This window comes from Malurus melanocephalus, unplaced genomic scaffold (genome assembly GCF_030028575.1).
Source record: "Malurus melanocephalus ecotype Western Australia unplaced genomic scaffold, MMel_1.1 scaffold_108, whole genome shotgun sequence".
NCBI lineage: Eukaryota > Metazoa > Chordata > Aves > Passeriformes > Maluridae > Malurus > Malurus melanocephalus.
Window position 1 is genome coordinate 1,409,038 of NW_026623340.1, and position 21,450 is coordinate 1,430,487.

The 21,450-nt window shown below is 44.2% G+C and overlaps 1 protein-coding gene across 1 annotated transcript in view; it reads right to left on the reverse strand.

The window, feature by feature from the left end:
• Window positions 1-20,802, reverse strand: part of FNDC3B (fibronectin type III domain containing 3B) — a 171,717-nt gene extending 150,915 nt beyond the window's left edge. The window contains exon 1 of the mRNA XM_057369416.1: window positions 20,594-20,802. The gene's annotated coding sequence lies outside the window, so the exon portion shown is untranslated. The remainder of the gene's footprint in view (window positions 1-20,593) is intronic.
• Window positions 20,803-21,450: the final 648 nt, after the last annotated feature.

The following is a 21,450-nucleotide window of genomic DNA, read 5'->3' on the forward strand; positions in this document are numbered from 1 at the left end:
TCCCCATGCAACCAGCTGGGAGCCAAATGAACACACTGTTAATTAAAGACTTCTGCAGGTAACAGCAACTGTACAGAAATCTCAAAACTTCTGATGAAATCACCTAAATTACACACTGAAGATACTGGGGATAATCACACCATCACCTACTGTACATTTCCTCCCTTCCTGACCAGATTCAAGCCCCATGAAACATTAACCAAGTTGTCCATTCACATCTAACGTTTTCCAGCAGTCAGCAGCTTACATTTCTTAACCAAAGGCAGACAAATCTTAACGATCACTCCTATTAAAATCAGKATTCAATCCCTTTAAGGCACTCTGACACTTCAGTAGCTGGCTGTCTCTTCCTATGAAGAGGGCAGGCAACACCCAAAGCTAAATGCAAAGGAGCAGCTGAGGCAGAGCCAAGGCTGCCACCTCTGGAATGAGGCAGTCTGCTCCACAGCAAAAAAAAAAAAAAAGCCTTTCAAGAAAGAAAAGCACTAATTCTGACAGCACAAAACTGCAGCCATGACACTTGGACCTTTTWAAAATACATTTCTCTAAAGGTTTTAAAGTGCCACTTATTCCTTTAACAGGCATCCAAATCTAGCCTCAGTAATAAAAAATGCTTACCCTTTACATCTTCACTAGTCTCTATTTAAGTATCTTTTCTTTACAAGAACACCAAATCACAAGAGACAACAAGGGGCTAACACTCCTGTAGAAGACCTCAAAATAAAACCAGCTGCAGTTTTTAGTGTGCCAAAAATGATGGCGCTTCTTGGAGTGTTCTAATWCAGCCTTAGCCAAAGGATATTCTCATCCTAATTAATTACACTGACACTGCAACATCTGACAAGTTCACAGGTACAGGAGACCCATTCCAAGGTAAGGTCCCTGTGCATTCACTCTCTCAAGGTATTCACTTTCCCAACTCCAGTTTCCTGCAATCCTTAACTCAACATCCAGGGACCACCACAACATCCAGCAACACTCCCATTAAGTATCTTGACACCAACCTTCACATAAATTCACACACAGAAGTATATTCAAGTGGATTTGATTAACTGAGACSAAATATACACAACACAGTTAAAGTTTTAAGCAGCTACATGGGATAGAGGAGAGAAATTACGACTTTGACAAGAGACACCACCTGCACATCCTCTTGTGGCAGAGCACACCTGAAGATTTTTACTCAACCATGGTCACCGACCAAGTTTTCATAAGAGCAAGCATTCCCTTTGAAAAACAGGTCCACAGAGAGAAATATGTATCTTGTCTGAACACCACATGCTTGGACACACTCAGGCTTCAGTCAGCACCACAGCAACAAAAGTGTAATTGTAGTGTTTCTCATTTCTGTTGGCTTCCCCTTGTTAGCTGGCACAGGTYAGAGTCTACTCGGTGCCTCACATCAATAACTGATGTTCAAAGTAAAATGCAAAAAAAGGACATCTTGATCTGCTCACAAGCACAGAGCAAGCACTTTATAATAAAGTCATCTTTATTCCGGAACACTCAGTGCCTGGGGGAAACTTGCTTCTAGAAATATTGTGCTCAAGTATTTTATAGTCCCAGCAATGCCCACAATCAAAATTTACTCCAGCCAGCAGAGAGTATTGCAACTGCCCATCCACCTCACAACAGTTCCCAGGTGAACCTTGCTGGTTTTTCCAGGCATAATTCAGTGTTGGATACACAATACCTTTGCCTCTCCGCTCCAAGATCACCTTTCTGTCCCTCCAAACTCACAAAACTCATGGGTGCAAACATTTAAAAGCCGAAATCAAGACATTTTCAAGGGCGAGTACCTACAGTAGATGCTGCCAACAAGCTCTGACTAGACTGCAAGAGCAAGAAAGAGAATTTGGAGAGCACGGTGTCTGCTCTGACACATCTRCCCACAGGGCACAAAGAGAAAGAAGGGAGCCAACAATGTAAGCAGAGAAATCTCTGTCCTTAGGTGACACTGAGGCAATCTACACAYGCCAAAATTGTTGTGCAATTAGTATCTTCTTAATTCTGCACCCTTAGAGAAGTGTATTTAATCAACTGAAAACAGCGTAATGGAAAGTAAAGCAACCCAAGGAACTAATTAGCTAAAAGATGTCAAATGGAAGCAAAATGAAGGGTCTAATTATATATCATCAGTTCAAGTGTACAACACACTATAGACCTATTAAAAAACTATACCACTTGCTGATTTAATCTAAACAATCCAACTAAACACCACTGCTGAATGAAACKGAAGAGAAAAAGTTAAGAAACTAACAAAATGGTTAAAGTCTTTCTAGTGAGTTTCCTGAGATCTTTTCAGTCATTTGCAGTTAAATGACAAACTTGAACCAAATTCACAAGACTCAAAGCCTCCTTCAAGACAATTTTATGCAACATAATTAAAGACATTATAGCAGGAAAAGGAGGCTTTTGGTGGTTTTCTCYAACATCCATAAATATCCATGTATCTATTTACACTCTCCTGTATACTCAGTATTTATTCTCACAGAAGCATCTCAACCTACAAAACCATCAAGCCTCTTGGGAAACTGGACAGGTAATAATTCATCTTTTTTTATCATCAGGGGATAATTTCCTTCAAAAACCTCCATCCCCATTATTGCATCTCTTTGCCACTCAAACACTCTCCAACACTGACATTCTCAGTCATGAATGTACAATCAAAGCCATCGAAGCTGATCAGATCACTGACAACTTTAACAGCTTAAAAACTTAAGCATTTTAGGGACAAATATCTTGAAAATAGTGAAGCTCTGCTGATATGCATCAGAGAAAAGGCCACCTACGTGCTTGTCAAAATTCCCATTTTTATTCTAACCTGAACAACTACTACAGAAAACAAGCGTCTGTATGAAGGTGAGGGAAGCAAAAAAGGTAATGGAGCATTTCAGATGATATAAAGTTCCCTCGGACTTTTTTCCCAAATTCAGTTTCATAGACAGTAAGTGCCAAATGTAATGGACATTTCTGAAGATTGTTTCTGATAAGCTGGCTTTATTTGCTTTCTTTTTAATTACAAGTTACCATCACTACTTCACAAGCAACACCCAGCATCCCAAATCTTTCTGCCATGTCCTGGAGATCRCACCAGCACATTTTACAGAGAAATGTTATTGTAGCATTTGAAAATAAAATGGAAATATGTCTTTCCTTATAAAATCAAAGCAATGGTTACAAAAAAATAAGGCATTTTCAGTGCAGTACACCAAACCCAGTAAAATTSAGTCCTTGAGTAGGAATGCATGAATTTAATTGAATCAGATGGGCTCAGGGCTCTTTTTCATTAGGAGTAAAATAGATTAAATGTCAGAGTATTTGCCAAGGTTTTATCAATAGCTTCATGAAAATAATAAAGGTAAAAATATTGGGCTTTGAGTTGTCTTAAATACAATTATTGGCAATTCAGAGAGATTTTTAAGGAAGCCTTTAGAAAACCATTTTTGGAAATACTCAAGAAGCCTTAAGCTGCACTCAACATGCAAGTTCCCATCGAGCCACATTAACAGTCCTCTAAAAAACAGAATTAACCAAAAAGATGCTTGGAATTCTTTCTGCATTACACAGAGCTTCCCATCTGCAGTTTGGCATCCCAGCTCTCTCTCATGCCTGCACTGAAACCTTCCAGTCACCCCTGGGCACACAAAGATCACTGCCCAAGCCCCCCAGATGTGAGTGAGGGACAGCAGCGAGGACAAATCTTTCCCCAATGCAGGTGACCTGTGCACCCCAGCTGAACTCATGAAGCCACTGCTGTAAGGGCAGACCTCCATACACACACACACACATAGGGAAACATGACCTGAGGGCTACATTCTCGGGTGGAAAAACCAAACTGATCTCATTAATTGCTGCTCCATATCTCAGCATGCCTTTTTTTTTTTTTTTTTTTTTTTTTAAATGCATCCTAATAGCTGAGATTTCCAATCAGGATATAAAATGAGATATTGATAATCTAACAGTTCTTTACACCACCTGGAATCCAACACCTCTACCTCTAAGGTACCTACTACCTTTCTGTTACTCATTCATACCTTGGTGTTCCAGTGTTAAAGCTGTGCCTGCACTTCAAGCTCGCTCTCCCTTCCCCCATAAGGACACGAGTAAAAGATCCRTGGACAGGCACTTCAAGTCAAACACACCCTTTGCTATTTCAGGCTCTAAYATAAGCAGATTACAGCTCAGCTGTGTTCTGTCTGAACTTTTGTTTCCCTCTTGCCAATGCTGCACTAATTATCCCTGAGAAAAGACAGACTTTAATTAACAAGCAATGACCAACTTTTATAGATAAACTCTTTCTTCCCATCCAAGTTCTGCCTCTAAGTAGCTATTAAACACCAAGTTTTTCTGGTGAATAACTAGGAGATATTCTTACCACACAGAGTTAATGCACAATTCAAACAGGTCGTGGGGGCTGYCAGCGATGTCCTGTCCATGGGAGAAGCCAAAATGGACCCCTGACTATGGCAGAGCCTTTCTACAGACCCAGGGTCTGTGTGCTCTTGCTGGTACAGGAAGGCTGAATGGCTGCTACTCAACTTTGCAGTGTGTAAATATAAAGACAGACAGATCTCTGCCTCAAGCTGTTCAGAGGAAAGAGGGAAAATCCTTCTTGACGCCCTTTCATATAGGGAATGTGCAAGCCCATCCCTTCAAACATGAGAAACAAGARCAGAGACAGCTTCAAAGGAGGAAGAAATAGAGTTATTGGGACAGGCAGCTAAAATGAACACCGAAGGAGAACATGTAATTGAAATGAAAAGCAGGTAGCTGAGCTGGTTCTCTTAAGTGGCACATCACCACACAGCCCAAGGAAAGCTGTCCCACACACCCAGCAGAGCACTGGGGACACCACCAGACTCCCCCTGCAGCACTTGTGCACTTCACCCTTTCCCTTCACTGTGGGAGGTGTGCTCCAGACTGGTGGACAGGGAGAACAATCACTGACAGGCATTCCAAACAGCACAAGTGCTAAAAGACCAAAGGCAAAGCACAATACATCTTCTGTCCATTTAACAAAGAGGGTTCTCCTCTCCAGACCACCCCAGAAGGAACATCCCTGCCTGCTGGGGAGCGCAGCAGGTACAGGAGGTGCCCCAGGACAGGAGGAGCCTCACTGGACCCTCACTGCCTGTGCCAGGACAGCCCTCACCCAGCAGCAAGGAGACACAGATAAATTTAAGGCTGGCTTCCAGAGCAGCCCTGGGAGCTTAACTCCCTGAGTCAAAACAAGAATAAGGAGCAGGAGGCAGGACTGACCTTTCAGTAGCAGCACCAACTTCGGGCTGTGTCATCAGGCCACCAACWCACACTCTGATGTACATCAGTTGTATTTTTTCTACTGATACGCACATGGAGCTGGATCTCAGCAGCTCCTTTTTTAATATCATCATGTTTAACTACTTGAACCACTCCACCAAGTTCTGTATGGCAAACACTTGTGAAACCATTTCCTTCCCCCACTGACAACAACGTACTTAGAGCATTATTTGATTTACACCACAAAGGGAATTCAAACATAGCTCAAGAGCAAACAAAACTTCCTGCGCCATACACACACAACCTATATAAGATGTGTGAAAAAAAACCTCAGCATTTTATTATCCTTGTGACTTTTGTGCACTCAATACCCAACAGCTGCAAGTTTCATCTTCACAGAGCCAGTCAGAATCATCCCATGAGAACTTTTGAATCGCCACAGCAATCAAATGTTATTAGAGGGAGATTAACTGGAGTCAGTACATGCAGTTTAGGCTTAGAACAACAAATGCTAATTTCCCAAAACTGATAAGAATTGAGGGGGAAAACAGACCTGAAAAAATTCTCTATTATTTGTAAGATCTTTTCAGCAAAAACAATTTGAAATGAAAAATTACRATTCCCCTGTTTGAGAAAGACGGAAACTTTAACTAAAACCCTATCCTGATACGATGGTAAAAAGACAAAAATGTAAGGCAGCATAAAAAGGGGTAAAAGGGAGAAGCCAAGAATAGAGAAAGTAGTACAGAAATTTGGTAAGTGAAACCAAGGCTAAAGTCAAGACAAGTCAGACAAAGAAAAATAACCATGACTTGCAAGAAAACAGAAAATGAGCTGCTTTCTAAAATAAACTAAGAACTGACCTCTAATAGTGGCATAACCCCACAGCAAAACAGAAGAGAAAATAAGGCTAACAACACAGCAAAAAGGATTTAACAGATTCTTCCATTTGGTATTTGGAAGAGCCACAAAATGCACTTTTATCATACTGCTGATTTACTCCAGTGGGCAGTCAGCCCCAAAATCTTGCAATTAAATTTTGATTTGAGATAAAACAACAGGATACACTAATGCAGAGGGACGGAGCACAGACTGTGTTAACCCAGTACCAGTAGCTGAGAGGGAAGCAGGCTGCCCAGAGCAATTACATCCCATTAGTAAGACACAGCGTTCAGATAAAACAATCAAAAGTCAATGAAGGATTGCAGTGATAAGGAATTCGAAGGTAGGAACATAATCAGCATTGTCATTCCATATAAAGCAGGTCCTGTCAAACAAATCCAAGTTCACTCTCGGCCGAGATTACACCTTTGGTTGGAAGGACAGCTGTGCTAGCATTCATGTATTCTTTAGCCAACGTTTGACTTGGTACCACACTACCCTGATAAAAGAGTTGACACTGCACAATCAAAATGAAATATCTGCACTGTATTAAGAGCTGGCCAGCAAACTGAGTGCAGGGTAATCTGTGAGCTGATAACACCAGGGGTGGATCAGCCAGGGGGTGGGGATATGCCCCAGTGCCCAATGCATGGCACACCAGCGAGGTTTACCAAAGAGCTGCTATTTTTATATGATCCCAGGGCCAACAAAGATTGGATATTAAAGAACAGTAAGAACCAGTGAGCAGAAGCGGGAGCCAGGCAGATCAGAGTTGGGCACAACATTAGAAATGAAAATCCAATGATTAGCTACTGAAGGAGATGGAATCAGCCAGGGGAAGTGAGCAGTATTTCCTCCYCTTATGGAAATACAACTTCATGCGCTCACCAGAAATATAAATTACAAGTAAGCCAGGATAACTTTACCCTTTCTATAAAAGAACTCTAACCTTACTAAATCAGGCACATGCTGTACTGCCTACTGACAATTTTATTAGTTTGCAAAGACCCAGCTGGCATTTGTAAGAGAACTGTTCTTAGCCCCCTTACAAACAGCAAGTCTGCCTTGCACAAAGGCTTCCTACAGATACAATATGCTAAGCAGAAAGCAAGTCCTTATTGCCCTCTTGCCAAGGAAAGCCCTTCTGGGAGAGGCTTTCAGAGGTMCAAACTGCACACAGGCACTTGTCAAGAACTGTGTTGGGGAGGGAAACCCCCAGACATGTACATACAACTAATAAGATTTCAAATCCAGCCTCAACTGAAACAAGCCCCAAAGTATCTCCAGTATTTTCACCTCTGTGTCTTGTTTTCTCAGCTGCAAAATGGGGATAATGAAATACATCACCTCTGTTAGTGCTCTGGTCTCTACCAAGGGAAGAAGAACCAGCATACTGCTTATTCACCGGTGTTTATTTAATGATTTCCTACTAAAATTGACAGCCTGCCCTGTAACACTAATTATCACTTCACGGGATCTGTTTCACTGTCCACATTAGAAACTACAGCTTTATACTGCAAGGCTTTTCATATTGACCTTCCTAAATCAGGAAATGCTTAGCAGCTTGTGGGTGAGACCAAAACTGAATCATATTACCCAGCCAGCATTAAATAAAGCCCCCCAATGACCACTTCTTCTCCGCCAACCTGCTCAGGGATGCTCCCTCTGCCCCCTTCCCAGCCAGGTTCTTCCAGTCAGCTCCTGGCCTCCCACCAGCACTTTCACCCCTGCAAGCTGAGTTAATTCTTGTTACCTATGTTAACTTTTCCATTGCCACAGCAGCCTGAAATCCCATCAGAACGGTAAAAATCGACTCCAACATATTTTGCACCAACTCAGCCACGACTGAGCAAGTGGCCACAATGAGAGATGCTGTTCCCAGCTGTTTAACTCCACAGTCAGAACAGTTTTAAATTGGAAAAAAAAACCAACAAAACAACACAAAAACCAAACAAAACCCACTTTTAAGTGCACTGATTTACTGTGATTTTCAAYTAGTGACAGGATTCCAGATAGTGCACACCCGTGGCCCCAGAAGGGGAGCGAGGGGAGTACATGTATGCACTTATGAAACCATTGTTCCTCCRTCAAACACAGCTCATCCTCCAGCCCATCCAAGTTCCCAGCTAAAGTCACACAACTTTAAAAGTTCAGCAGCTGGGTGTTTTATAACCCTGGAGGAGACCCAAGCCAACCCTTAGGTGGCCGGGGGCTGTCCCTGCCCCACTGCTCAGAGTCACCTTCCTCCTCCTCCTCCCACTGCTGGCAAAGGCAAAGTCCCCGCTCCCAGCCCGGCTGGGGAAGGCAAAGTCCACACTCACAACCCGGCACAGTGTTTTATAAGCAGCAAATGACAGAGGAAGGCAGGCTGAGCTGCATYGGGCAGGGGCTGGGATCCAGGATCAGCAACCATCTGCAAGTTTGCTTGGCTTTTGTTTCGGTTTCCAGCACTGGTGGATGGCAACGGGCTCCCAGTTCTTCTGCATTAATACAGAGATAATTGAAACATTTTTTCCCCATCAAGCAGATCAGAAAATGCACATCACACAGGCTTAAATATATTATCAACACTCTAATTTAAATAAAACCTGACCCTTTAGAACAAAGAAAACACCACCCCGAAACAAAACCTCAGTTTTACCACAGAAAACAGCTTTGTCAAGTTCCTGTGACTCCTGGTCAGAGGAAAAGGCTCAGAGGAAAGTCTGCCGGACTCCCTGCATCCTCCTCTCTCCAAAGCAGCATTCATTTCTGCCTGACACAAAAGCATTTCTGCTGGGAGAGGGAACACCACAGGTCAGTATTAAAGCAATTTCAGTGTAGCTACCAAGCAATTATCTGGACAATACCTTCTCTACATGCCAATTTTTCCTTTTCCAGAGTCCTGGTGCAAGCAGAACTAGTAATCTGCTGGTTTTACAGCACTTCTGAAGTTGCAGATGATCAAATTTAGATCCTCCTTTCCTTATCACTGAAAGCATTTCCACTTTGGCATTGCACATTTGTTCACTGATTTCACTTTTAAAAGAAGTTTTTACCTTGTATTTCTGTGTAACTTTCTTCTTCCATCAGAAATAAAATTAGACATTTTGATTTTTAAATATTTAAATTCACATTTGTATAACCTTGACATTGTTACTTTTTTTCCTCCTAAGATAAACAAAAGTTTATCTTGCATTCTGATTCTGCTTTGAAGCCTGTGATTACCTGCAGAATTAACATACTCTTTCCTAGAGATTATCATTAATGAAGTTTTGGATACAAACCTCTCCACTTTGATAAGTGATCCACYGCTTCTGGAAAGCACCTTTATTGTTGACCTAATGTTCAAAGCTCTTTGAAAGCTGCCCATGYCCTTTCCTGAAACTACATTGCATCAGGACCTATTTGGATAGCTGGGCTGGTTTTGGACTAAGCTGCTYGATCAAATTCTATAGAAGTTTTTATTTATTGACATCTTGCATCCACACRTTCATCTGCCAACACTGCTTTTTGGTTTAAACAGTCCTGTACGCCTTCAGTGTTTACCTCTCTGATGGATTTTGAGATAGTAGAGTTCATTGGAACTTTTTTTCCCTGTTAAATATTTCTCCATCTCATCTTACGAGAAAGGCTTTCTACACTTCCAGTCATGCTTGCAACCCTCGCCTGTAACTCTACCACTTCAAATTTACCCATCTTTCACTAACATAGGTGATCAGAATGCATGCACCTTCCAAAACAAATCCCAGAAGGGCTTGCAAAATAGTGTTAATCTGCCTTCCCATCTCTATTAAARGCAAAATAAGAGGCCCCCCTTGGGTGGGTACCTTTTTTCAGGGCTTTATAACCACTAACAGACTGCTCACACCCTGCTTGAACAGCGCAAGCAGTTGCACAACAAAGTCTCCGTATCTGCTTTAAGAAACCTCAGTGCTAATATTGATCACAAAGGTCAGGAAGAGCTGATGTTGGCAGAAAAAACAAAGAAAACCTTTGTTTAATATACTAGAATAGATAAAAAATGGTATTTTTCTGTTTTTTTCCTTCCAGATGTGTATTTTGCGCATGACTAGAGAAGAGTTGTTGCTTCCCCTTCCCCATCTGCCAAATCCTTTCATAAAGGCACAAGTTGAATATTGCAAAACATTTTCTGAGAAAAGCAGGGATATGTAAAAATACTTAATCAGTGATACTTTATATGGTATGTAGCCAACACAGAAAACTCAGTGAAGAACCAAGTCAAACCTTCATCAGAATTTTTAAGGAAAAGTTAAGTTCTCTTCATTGGAATCACCTGAACTTTGTGTAGCGGTCCCTAAAGCTGCCTTGCACTCACCAGGCAGCAGGACCAGGAGGAGGAACAGTCCTGGCAGGGAGCACAGGCAGAATCTCACTGCACCCCTTCCCAAGCAGAGATAAACCTTTTCCCAGCCAGCCATCCTGGGCTCTTTGGTGAACAGAAGACCACAGTTACACCTCACTTGCTCCAAAAAAAAAAAATTAACTATCTATAATTAATGGAAAATAACTCTTCCAAAGAGAGAAGAGGGCAGTTGACAGATCCAGTCTGCCATCCCTGTGTACTTTCTAACTGGAACGCAAACGCTCTGCTTGCCGTGCGAGGTTAGTCCAGGCAGCGGGCCAAGGTTTTGCGTTTCCCTCGCGAAGCGAAAGGACAGATCTCCCACTGCCACGTCGCTCACATGGAGCCAGAAAGCAGCACCTCATCCCTGCCCAGCGCTGCCCACAGCTGCAGCGAAACCGCGTCACTGCYGGGAACCACACGGCATCGGTTTGCACAAAGGTGCTGCTGTCGCTGTCCAAGCGAGCTCCATCACGTAAGAGTATTATTATATTTGCTTCTATTTCATTGAGAGAACGTCACGGAACCTTAAATTACAGCTGGGCCAATAATAATAACACACTCTGTCTACTTGCAAACTAATCCAGCCAATGCTATTTTCCACGTCTTCACGTATCCATATTTTCTCCGTCTCAGTTCTCATATTTCACTCCCCTTCATCCCCTTGCACCCAACAACTGGTGCACTGAAATGAACRCACTGTAGTCTAGAAAAATCTAAGGAAGGGAAAAGGGAATAGAGAAATAAGGATTTACAAAGACCAGAAACAACTCAGATGTGCTAGCAAGGGCAGGGCTGGAATAGTCTAGAAGGTTTGAGAAACAGAAAAAAAAACTTTTCACAGCAACATTTTTGAGCATAATATCATCCTGTTTAACTGCATGATCACAAAATGCCAAAAGGAAGTGAAACCGTTGATGTCTAACTTCAGAATTTTAGATCCACAAATATTGCCTTTACAGTAACATAGCAGCTCTCACACATCCACTGAAGCTACCTATTCAGACGCATAAAAATTCAAGTGTAGCTGCCTTGTTCATTACATAGATTGTGGTTACAGAAGTATCTGAATGACTTGACTCTCATGTTTTATCCAGAAGCCAGAAGTGGCTGCTGTGGAAGAGATCAGAGACCCTTTTTGGTCGCACTCGGCAGAATTGCCTAATTTCCACCACATCACCATTTCCTGCCCACTGAACAAGGCAGCTGGAACAGCTGGACAAGCACATCCAGTCCTGTTAACTGAGAGGGGAAAGGGTAAAGATAAAACCCCACACACACGAGAGCCTGCAGAGAAAAGACACTTAAATTAGGTAACAAGACAATTCCTTTCTTTTTACATATCCTCACACTCGTGGGTGTACAATGCCCTGACTGCTGCTTGCAGTGCTCACTGACCCGAGGAACAGCCTTCAAGTCAACAAAAAGTTTGCACTGTATGTCTAACGAAGCCACAGAGGATGTTTATGTTTTGTGCAGTCACTAAAAGCACCACTGAACTTAACARGCAATAATAAAGATCTGCTAGAGCAGCATATGGAGTTGCAAAAATAAACATGTGCAGAGCAGAATGAAACAAGTTAATTTTGCCACCAGCTGACACACRAGAAACAAGGATTAAGGTTCAGATCATGGACTCATGAAATGGTTTGGGTTGATAGGTGCTGTAAAGACCATGTGGTTCCAATGCCCCTGCCATGGGYAGGGACACCTTCCACTATCCCAGGTTGCTCCAAGCACAATCTAGCTTTGGTCATTTCCAGGGAYGGGGCAGCCACAGCCTCTCYGGGCTACTGGTGTCAGTCTCACCATCCTCACATTAAGAAATTTCTTCCTAATATCYAAGCCAAATCTATCCTTTCAGTCACTTCTCTCCAAGTCAAACTCTGCAGAACTTTTGCTGAAAATCTCAGAATTCCTCTTGAGCCGTAAGACTTCTCACGCATGGGTTATGGTCCGCCGTGAATAATGTAACCTGCATGCTCAGTGCCAAGCGTGAAAGAGTGTGGACCTAGACCTTCATGACGCAAAACTGGTGCCTCTGATTTAGTAGTAAAACACTCAATGAACCTTCTGCTGTTTGCTATTTATGGCATTTTAACTTCCTGGCATGGTAGAACAGCTTAGGACCGCCCGGTACTCCTCCACAGGCATCCAACAAGACTTTATCTGGGTCTCTGGTGAAATCCACATGATATTCCTTTCTTCTGAACATGACATTATTACCTCACCAACGTCTAAGTTAACCACAATGGGAAATACAAAGTCATTTTGSTCTGGTCCTTTAAGGTTTGTTTGTTGACTTCTGTTGTTTTGAGATCCTGCTGAACTGAAATGTAATTTAGTTTTATAACAAATAAACCAAAAGGACAACATACAAATAGAAAGTTACATAAGGAGACACCATGGGAATGAACTACCTGCTTGAGTGTAAGCAAAACACAGAAGYATCAGAAAAWCAGGCTTCACTTTTGMTTATTCTRAGTGTTTCATCASTATTATCAGAGACCAGGAAAGCAYCTACAGCAGCCTAAATAACAAACTTCTGATTAGAGAACGGGGAGAAAATGACTGTCAAACAAGTTGATTTATGAAGATACCAACATATACCCTGAACTGCCATAAAATTAACCCTTTATCCTCAAAGTATCCAACATACATTTCCTGCCAGTACAAAAAGAGATTGAACTCTTCAGAGCAGAGCTGACGGCCTGCAGGGTCACAGTGCACAAAAAGAGCAGGGGTCAGTCTTCTGGCTATCGAATCTTTTTGCACTGATCCAGAATCTTAAGTGTTGTTGAACTCCACAATTTCTACAGGGGATTATTTGTGACACTGTGGCATTTTTTCTGCTCCTCCAAACCACATAAGGTCACTCATTTAAGAGGAGACAACATATGTACATGTTCAGACATCAACACAGACATACTGAAGCACCACTTAACTATGATTTATACTAAATTCAGATTTATGTTTTGCCATTTCTTTCTCTTTTCCATAACACCACAAACTTTTTGCAGCTCATCCTTGGTTCTGGGTTACTCTTCAGACCATGTGCAGTTTAACTCCTTCCAACGCTGCCACCTCTTACACACATCAGCCAAAACACAAGGCCACCTCACTACATTTCCAATCTCTCACTTCCTTCCTTACAAGAACAGCCTGCCAACCAAGCCAGAAAACTTCTGACCCATTCCTCAGAATCAGCTTTTGAAGATGTCCATGGATTTTCTGCCTGCATGGCTGGATGGAACAGGAACCATCAGCACCACCTCAAMCCATGCTCCAAGAAGCAGCACTTGTGGTCCTGTCACATCAGGCTGCTCAGATTCTTCTGAAGAACATGAGGACCACACACCACAGCCTTCCTGGGTGACCTGGGAGCCAAAACACAGCCACCTTGGCTGTAGTGCTGAGCACACCCCTCTGCACGTGTGGATGGCCACGTTCCTCCCATCCAGCAGCTCCACATGCCTGCACTTTTAGTCATGCGAAGGCCACACGTCACCAGCTGTGTGTGAACAAGAGCATGAAGTCAAAGGGAAGAGGACAGAAGGGAGTGCAGCATTCCACAAACACGGATCTGCTGCCCCTCCCTCACCCACATCTRAAGCGTTTGAGAAAAGCCAGCAGAGAGCAAACAGTGTGCCAAATTAAGTATTGTGTCTCTGGCTGCTCAGCTCCCCAGASACACGGATTGTCCCTCCTGAGCGTCCAACACCATCTGACACTGCTCCTGTGACCCAGTGCTGCACCCTGAGCCCCCAACCTGGAGCGTGAGATCCTCACTGCACGGCTGGGGATCACCTTTAACAGCTGTGCAACCAACAGAACATTAATCATACAGAGAGATAATTAAAAGGAAAACCCTACTGTAGTGTCAGAAAACATGGGTGGTTAATGAATAATTGTGTTAAAGAAAAGATGGGCAAGTGGGACACTGAGAAAAGCAGACCTCGGAATAAAAAAACAACAACAAAAAAGAAACAACTCAGTAAAGCCAATTCCATAAAAATCCAGAGTAAGCAATGGTTGTTTTCCTTCATTTGCTTTTCTTTGAGCTGCCACAGCTTCTAACACTTCCCAGCATTAGAAAATAAAGACTTGTTGCTCTCTCCTCCCCAAGGTAGACTTTGAGAACAAATTTCCTAGTTAACCTGCCAAAGCAAAAGATGTGATAGCAGCTGAATGTCCCTCTGCCCTGCTCAGGGGGATGACTCAGTGGAAATCAGCCCTCAAGAAATGTGYTGCCATCCTTCAGACAGTGCAAGCAAATAGGAACAAATTCCTCGCCTGAAAAGCTATGGCTTCCAAGGTAGGCACAGCTCAATATAGCAGTGTGTAACAGAGGAACAACACTAACACATCTTGGGGGAAAAACACAGCCTATTTTAACCCYTCTTTTTCATTTTTTAATACAATTAATAAAAATACATCTCTTCTAACAAGACTGTAAAATAATTTCCTCAGAGCTTTAGAGCAGCACAAAAGGACAGGATATTAATATGTGCTAAGCAAAGCCAAGTAAGAACTGGGGAAAACAAGACCAACATTTTAACTGTTCGAGTCAACCAAGCACACAGCTCAAAGCCAAACACCAATTACCATCTGCTACAAATACAGAAGAACACACACATGAATGAACACAACCGGGTGTCAAACCTGCATCCAGTTCAAATACTGCTAGAAAATCATGTACATGGTATATCCCAATTTGCCTTATCTTGTCACAAAAGGAAGAATGTTTTCCATTTCAACCTAAGTGATTATTCTTGATACTTCAACATCATATAAAWGAAAAAATACTGAGTTCTCTGCTAAAGCAACACCATTCATGGAGTCAGTAAAGCCCAAGCTGCGCCTTTGCTTTTCAAACTCACCACTTCTATCAGTACTTACAGACAAAAAAAAAAACCTCCACTATTTGAGCATTATAGACCACAAGCTCTGCAGCTCCAACTGAGCCTCTTGTGCTCTRTTAATTTATTCTAATGAAGTGACGCTTCTGCTTGTCACATATTTGCTTGTAACAAGACACTGAAAGCATTTTTTCCTCTTCTGTGAGTTGACATCACATGAGTCCACAAAAATACAGACCAGAAGGAAACTTAATGCTCTCATTATCCACAAATGCTGTCATCTTTCTTTCTCTGCTGCATTATTCCACAYCAATAAATAAATAAGGAGCAGAGCAATGCATAGCACTGAGTAACTTACCCGGGTCAGTTCAAGTGTCTGCAAGCATAAGGTCACTTATGTTTCATGAATTGTCATTGAATAGGGACACACTTCTACAACAAAGCCAAGTTATAAAGTGGGATKAATTCTTTCAGCTAACTAATCATACACTAAAGGAAAATGGTAAGGTCATCCTGAAACAAATCGAGACAACTCTCTACTCCCACACTGTTCCTGCTATCAAGGTCCTAAATAATCACACCATCTTACTTCACTACACTGTTGGGCTTGACTAAAGAATTGTGCACAAGTACTTGGGGCAAAAGATAACACTGGGATTTAAGTTATAAACATTGGCATTTTATTAGTGGGTGAGTGGAGAAYAGGGAGCAAGCATGTAAAATTGACACAGCTGCACAGAGGCCCAGAGAACCTACAAACTAGGCAGAACACATTGATTTTGCTAGTTTAGCTTTAAAAGCRTGGGGAAATCTGTCCACAACATCCCAAGCATCTCTTGAGAGTGGCAAGGGTCAACTAAAATTGTCGTTCACTGGAGTTTTTATTAACCTCTTGAAAGCAATTTCTTTCTCTCTTTTCAAAGCATTTCTTATGAAACACTCCTGAAAACATGAAGTATATATTGAAATACATGTATATATACATTCCATTATTGGAGACCTTTACAAGGACCTAATAATAGAAATGCCCATAATTMGCTATAAGGCAATGATAAGAGACCAGGATGCAAAGCATGTTTTAAAGGTATTTGCATTTCTGCCACAGAATTGCCATACACTAAGTCAACACAGAAAAATCAGACAGGCTTATCACCTCCGTCTCCAGAGAATTCACGTGTTTGCCTTCAGTTATTCTAAATCTAACAAATAACAAGAAAAGCCAAAACACAACAGCACAAACTCCTCTCCTCAATCCATCTTGTCATTCCACTGAGTAGCTTCTAGAACAAGGAGCAGATGCCAGAACAAGCAAATGCCACATCTCAGGCTTAGCTGCAGTTGTGTCYTCTTCAAAAAAAAAAAAAAAAGTTATAAARTATATATTTAATTACYTAGGAATTGTTTGTTGCTTCATATTACAAAACTAACACTATACATTGCTGCAGTTTACTAAGCAGAGTCTCCACATGGCAATTTTCAGTTTATCATATATCAGCATTATAAACTGTCACCACTAGAAAAACAAATAGAGAATGTTTCTTATGCAGTTGSCTTTTTGTCTGTTATCTGCTAACAAACACCACAATTTACTTGTAAACAAAGGATTCCTCAGATCAAACGCAGAAAGCTTGTCACTGGAGAAGCTCTACATTTTAACCTCTAAGCTSAAGGAAACACATTCTTCTCCCAACTAAAAGCATCACAAAGATTTGCTCAGAGCTGCACTACCTGGGACCTCCAGGGAATAACCCTGCTCAAGAGCAGACTTTAACACAGGCGACGTTTTTCTTGTGTACTTGCTCAACAGCTTCATCATTTTTCATCCGGAGCAGAGCACAGATTTAACATCCACAGCAGCATTTCTGAAAGGCAACTCATCTCTCCAACACTGTTGCAAATTCCACAATAAATCACGTTTAATTAGTTTGTGCCTTTTTTTTTTTTTTTTCCCTGCCTGTCTGGAATCCAACAGAGAGCAGACTTCCAACTTTAATTTTGCAAAGAGGTGCTTAGAACAAACTGATAAAAACGCCGCCCACCACATCCCCACTGGAAGCTGTTTGGAGTTATCTGCTCGCTGCCACGCCAGCATTCCTGCCTGTAGATGGCTTGTTATCCAGCGGCTCCTATTTCCACTGCCTTGTTTGAAGAACTTCCCTCTTCCCACATACCTTCCATCTCCAGGGACAGATCACACAGGGACACCAAACCTTGGCYGTAAACAACGTGAGTTTTGATAGTGCCCTTTCTAAAGGATCCTCCACCACTCAGCAGTGCGGAGACAATCGCAGAGACACAAATCCTCCGGGCAATGCTTGAGAAACGCTTTGCCTCGCTGGTATTTTGCACAGCTGAGATTTACACAGGGCTCTGCTGGCTTCTCCTGCTATTTATTTTATTTGCTGKGCACCAAAGGCTGCTGCAAACAAATGGGACTTTGATAACTTGTGGCATGTTGCTCAAGACCATTCCAGCGCACTGGGACACTTGGTTTCCAGACTCAAGGCCCAATAGCCACATCCTTGGTGGAGGGACAGGATACTGTCCCAAATGTGTCCCAAACTGCCACTCCAGGTGCCCCAAAGAGGTCACTCCATCATCCCTCATGTCTTTTCTTTGGCAGACTACAGTGAAGAGAAAAAGCACTGTGGAAATTTGTTTTATTCAGGTGTGTTTGGGTTCTGGGTCTTTATTTAATTATGTGTATTTAGTAGAAATTAAGATTCTCACGCTAAAATCATTTAATCATCCTGTAAAYGTTGGTTCTGACAACCTACATTTTTGTGGGGAAAAAGTCAATTACACCTATTAGAAAGTTCATGAATACAACCACACACATGCAGAAGTTTGCTGCGTGGTCTCTATGTATTTTCTTGCACAGATTTATGAACTGCATAAGTTTGACTGCACTTAACTGCTTCTCTTCCTCAGAGGACATAAAGGAAACTATAAAGTGAGAAAAAAAAAAAAAAAAAAAAAAAGAACATTCTCTTCTAAGAGAGGTATAAGAGACCTCTCTTCTAAGAGAGGTATAATGGAGAAATCTTCTTTCACTTCCCTAAATACCACACGTAGGGAAAAAAAGTGCCAGGATAAACGCACTTCAGATTAGAAGATACAAACTTTTCTGAGACTAAAGATGAAATAYTTGCAGTATGGAGTTACAGTACTGAGCTTTTTGGCTATAGCAGAATATCAGCTTATTTTGGCTGCTAACTACCTTCATTTCTTATCCTTTGGCAAACTATAGGCTAACACTATGAAAAAAACCCTCTCATTGCTGTCCCAGCAGTGACCTCAAACCCAAACCAGATGAGTCCCAACAGCTCAATTTTTTAAAAAAAAGAAAGAAAAAAGAAAAATATCTCAACTTCCACACAGACTCATCTCTGAGCTACACTATARGCATAAAGTAGCTAAAGGATACTGAACTGGGAAGAACAATACRCGACACTTCTGGGGCAGCAGACGTTTCTGTCACAGCAGGGTTCCGATACAACCACAAATCACAACCGCTTTGAAACTAACGAGAGCGAACCACAAAAAGTGCCGAAGATTAAGAGAAAAGCACTAACAGACCGCTTCTGTGCGAGACCCGAAATGACCCCGGGAACACGGCCAAGAATCATTTTCTTACTGGTAGCACCGGCAGCGTATTCTCCTGCTGCTGAGAAAGACACACGGGCCCCAGGTGGGCYAGAGCGGCGGCGGACAGGGCGAGAGGAGCAGGATGCTTCCACTCAGGAGGCAGCCCACAGCCCATTCCTGAGGTTTATGGAAGCGATGCCTTTATCGGCATCTCCWGCCAAGCACATATTGTGTCATCCGTGTCCAGAGCAGCCGCTCCCCATCAGAACAAAGCACAGACCCAGAGCAGCACAGGCACGGAGGCACTGCCAGGCCTGGCACTCGCAACCTTTTTTAAGCAAGCCCCGCTGCAAAAAAAAGGTTGAGAGACAGTGTTTTGTACTTAAAAATCTGTGGAAGTTTGAAATCCCATTACCCAGCACATTGTTAAACTCGAGTTAGACTGGTTTGGCACCTTTCAGAACCCTGTGTTCTGCAGGGTAAGCGGTTAAGGGATACAGCAGATGTGGTTAGGGCACAGGGAACTGGGATATGTGAATCCTCTTGTCACAGACCTAGCACGGAGTTCAAACAACAAAAATCTAAAACGTAAAAAAAAAAACAACCCAGCCAACAAGAAATTCCAATGTCTCCCTATCTCAGTTCCCCACGCAGTGATGGGGTAACTATTCCTTTAAGGCCAGTACTTTTAGATACTCAAAAGACACAAAGAAATGCAAATGAAACACAAAATTACTAATATGGAGAGAGGCAGGCTTGCCCCGCGCCGTCTTATTCTACAAATATAGATGGGATAAAGGGTTCGTTACATTTAACTCCAAGCCGCACTACCTCCGCCAAAACCTTATTTAAATAGAACATTTCTGAGAACCGGGAAGGGGGGGATGCAGCTGTGGTCTTAACCTAAGAGAGGTTAAGCTTTTAAAAAGAGTTGTTCTTTTTTCACTCCGTCTGCTGGTCGCATGCCATTTTAAAAAGGTGTCTGGCAAGCAAAAATAAAAAGTTTCCAGGGCTTTCCTTCCCCAAGCCGCCTCTGCCAGCAGCCGGGCGGGGAGGACGGWGCCGAGAGAAGACGGTCGCGCCTTTCTCCAGCTTTTTCTCCAACATGCCCTCTGGATCCAGACATTCCGGAGGCGGAGGAGCCCCCGGTTCCTCCACCTGCCCGCGGCCCCGGCCGGAGAGCGGGGCTGCCGAGCGGAGCGGAGCGGGGCGCGGCTCGGGGGTGTCGCGGCAGGAACCCCGCACACACCCGCGGTGCCCGCGGCCCCCGCCAGCACCGCCCGCTCCCGCACCGCTCCTCCGGGAGCCGCAGCGGCCGGGGAGGACGGCGAGCAGGGCGGCGGCGATGACAGCGGCCGGGCCGGCCGCCCCCAGGGACAGCCGGGCGGTGCTGGAGCGCCCGTCCCGCCGCCAGCCCCGAGCGCGGCCGCTCCCGCCCGCCCGCCCGCCGGGCGCTCCCCGCGGCGGGGGGAGCCGGCGGGGCGGGGAGAGAAACTTTCCGCCGAGTGCGGCCGCGTCCCGCCGCCGAACAAAAGAGCCGGGACCGGGAGCGGCGCCCCAGGGCGGGGGACGCGGCTCCCCGGCGCTCGCAGCGCAGCAGAGCCGCGGTGCTCCCCGGCCGGCACCCGCTTTCCCCGCGGCGCCGCCGCGTCCTTACCTGCGGGAGGGCGGTGCGGGGCGGCGAGTCCCGGTTAGCTGGAGCGAGTGCCGGGAGGGCTCGGCGGGGATTCCGCCATGTCAGTGATGTCGGCACCACATGGGGCCCCGGCCGGCCCACGCTACCGCGCACTCTGGAGTAGCGGCTCCCGCCGAAAAGGCGGCCGAGGCGGGCGTGGGACGCGGGCCAGCCCCGCTCCCGCTCCGGCCCCGCCCCGCACCGCGCCGCCGGGGGCGGGGGCTCCTGAGGGGCGGGCACGGCGCTCGGCCCGCCCGGCCCGCTCGCCTCGCCCCGCTGCCGTTTCGCCTCGTCCGCCCCCCGTGTCCACCCCGATCTGCTCACCGGGTTTAGAGTCGTAGAATGGSAGGGTTAGAGAATCGTCAGGGTTGGGAGAGACCTTCAGGATGAGCCAGTCCGGCCGCCCGGCCAGCAGCACCGATGGAAGCCCCAAACAGCATCACCCAGCGCCAGGTCCAGGTGGAACACCTGCGGGGATTGTGGCTTCACCACCATCCGTGACAATGCCAGACCTCCCTAAAAGCGAAACATTTTTCTGATGCCTAATCTGAGCCTCCGCTATCCCAGTTTAAGGCTGTTTTCCTCTAGTCCTCCCACTGCATGTGCGGGAAGGAGACCATCCATCACCTGGCTGCAGTCTGAGTTCAGGTATTTGTAGAGAGTTCTCACCTGAACCTCATTTGTGTTGATATAAACAAACCTCCTGCAGCTGTTCCTCGTAAGCTATGTTTTGTAGATCCTTCCCTTTGTGCCAAATATCACACCTGGAGCACACATCACCTGCCAAGCCTCCCCACATCCACCCAGCCCGAGCAGGGGTGTGCAGTTTTAATGGTTGT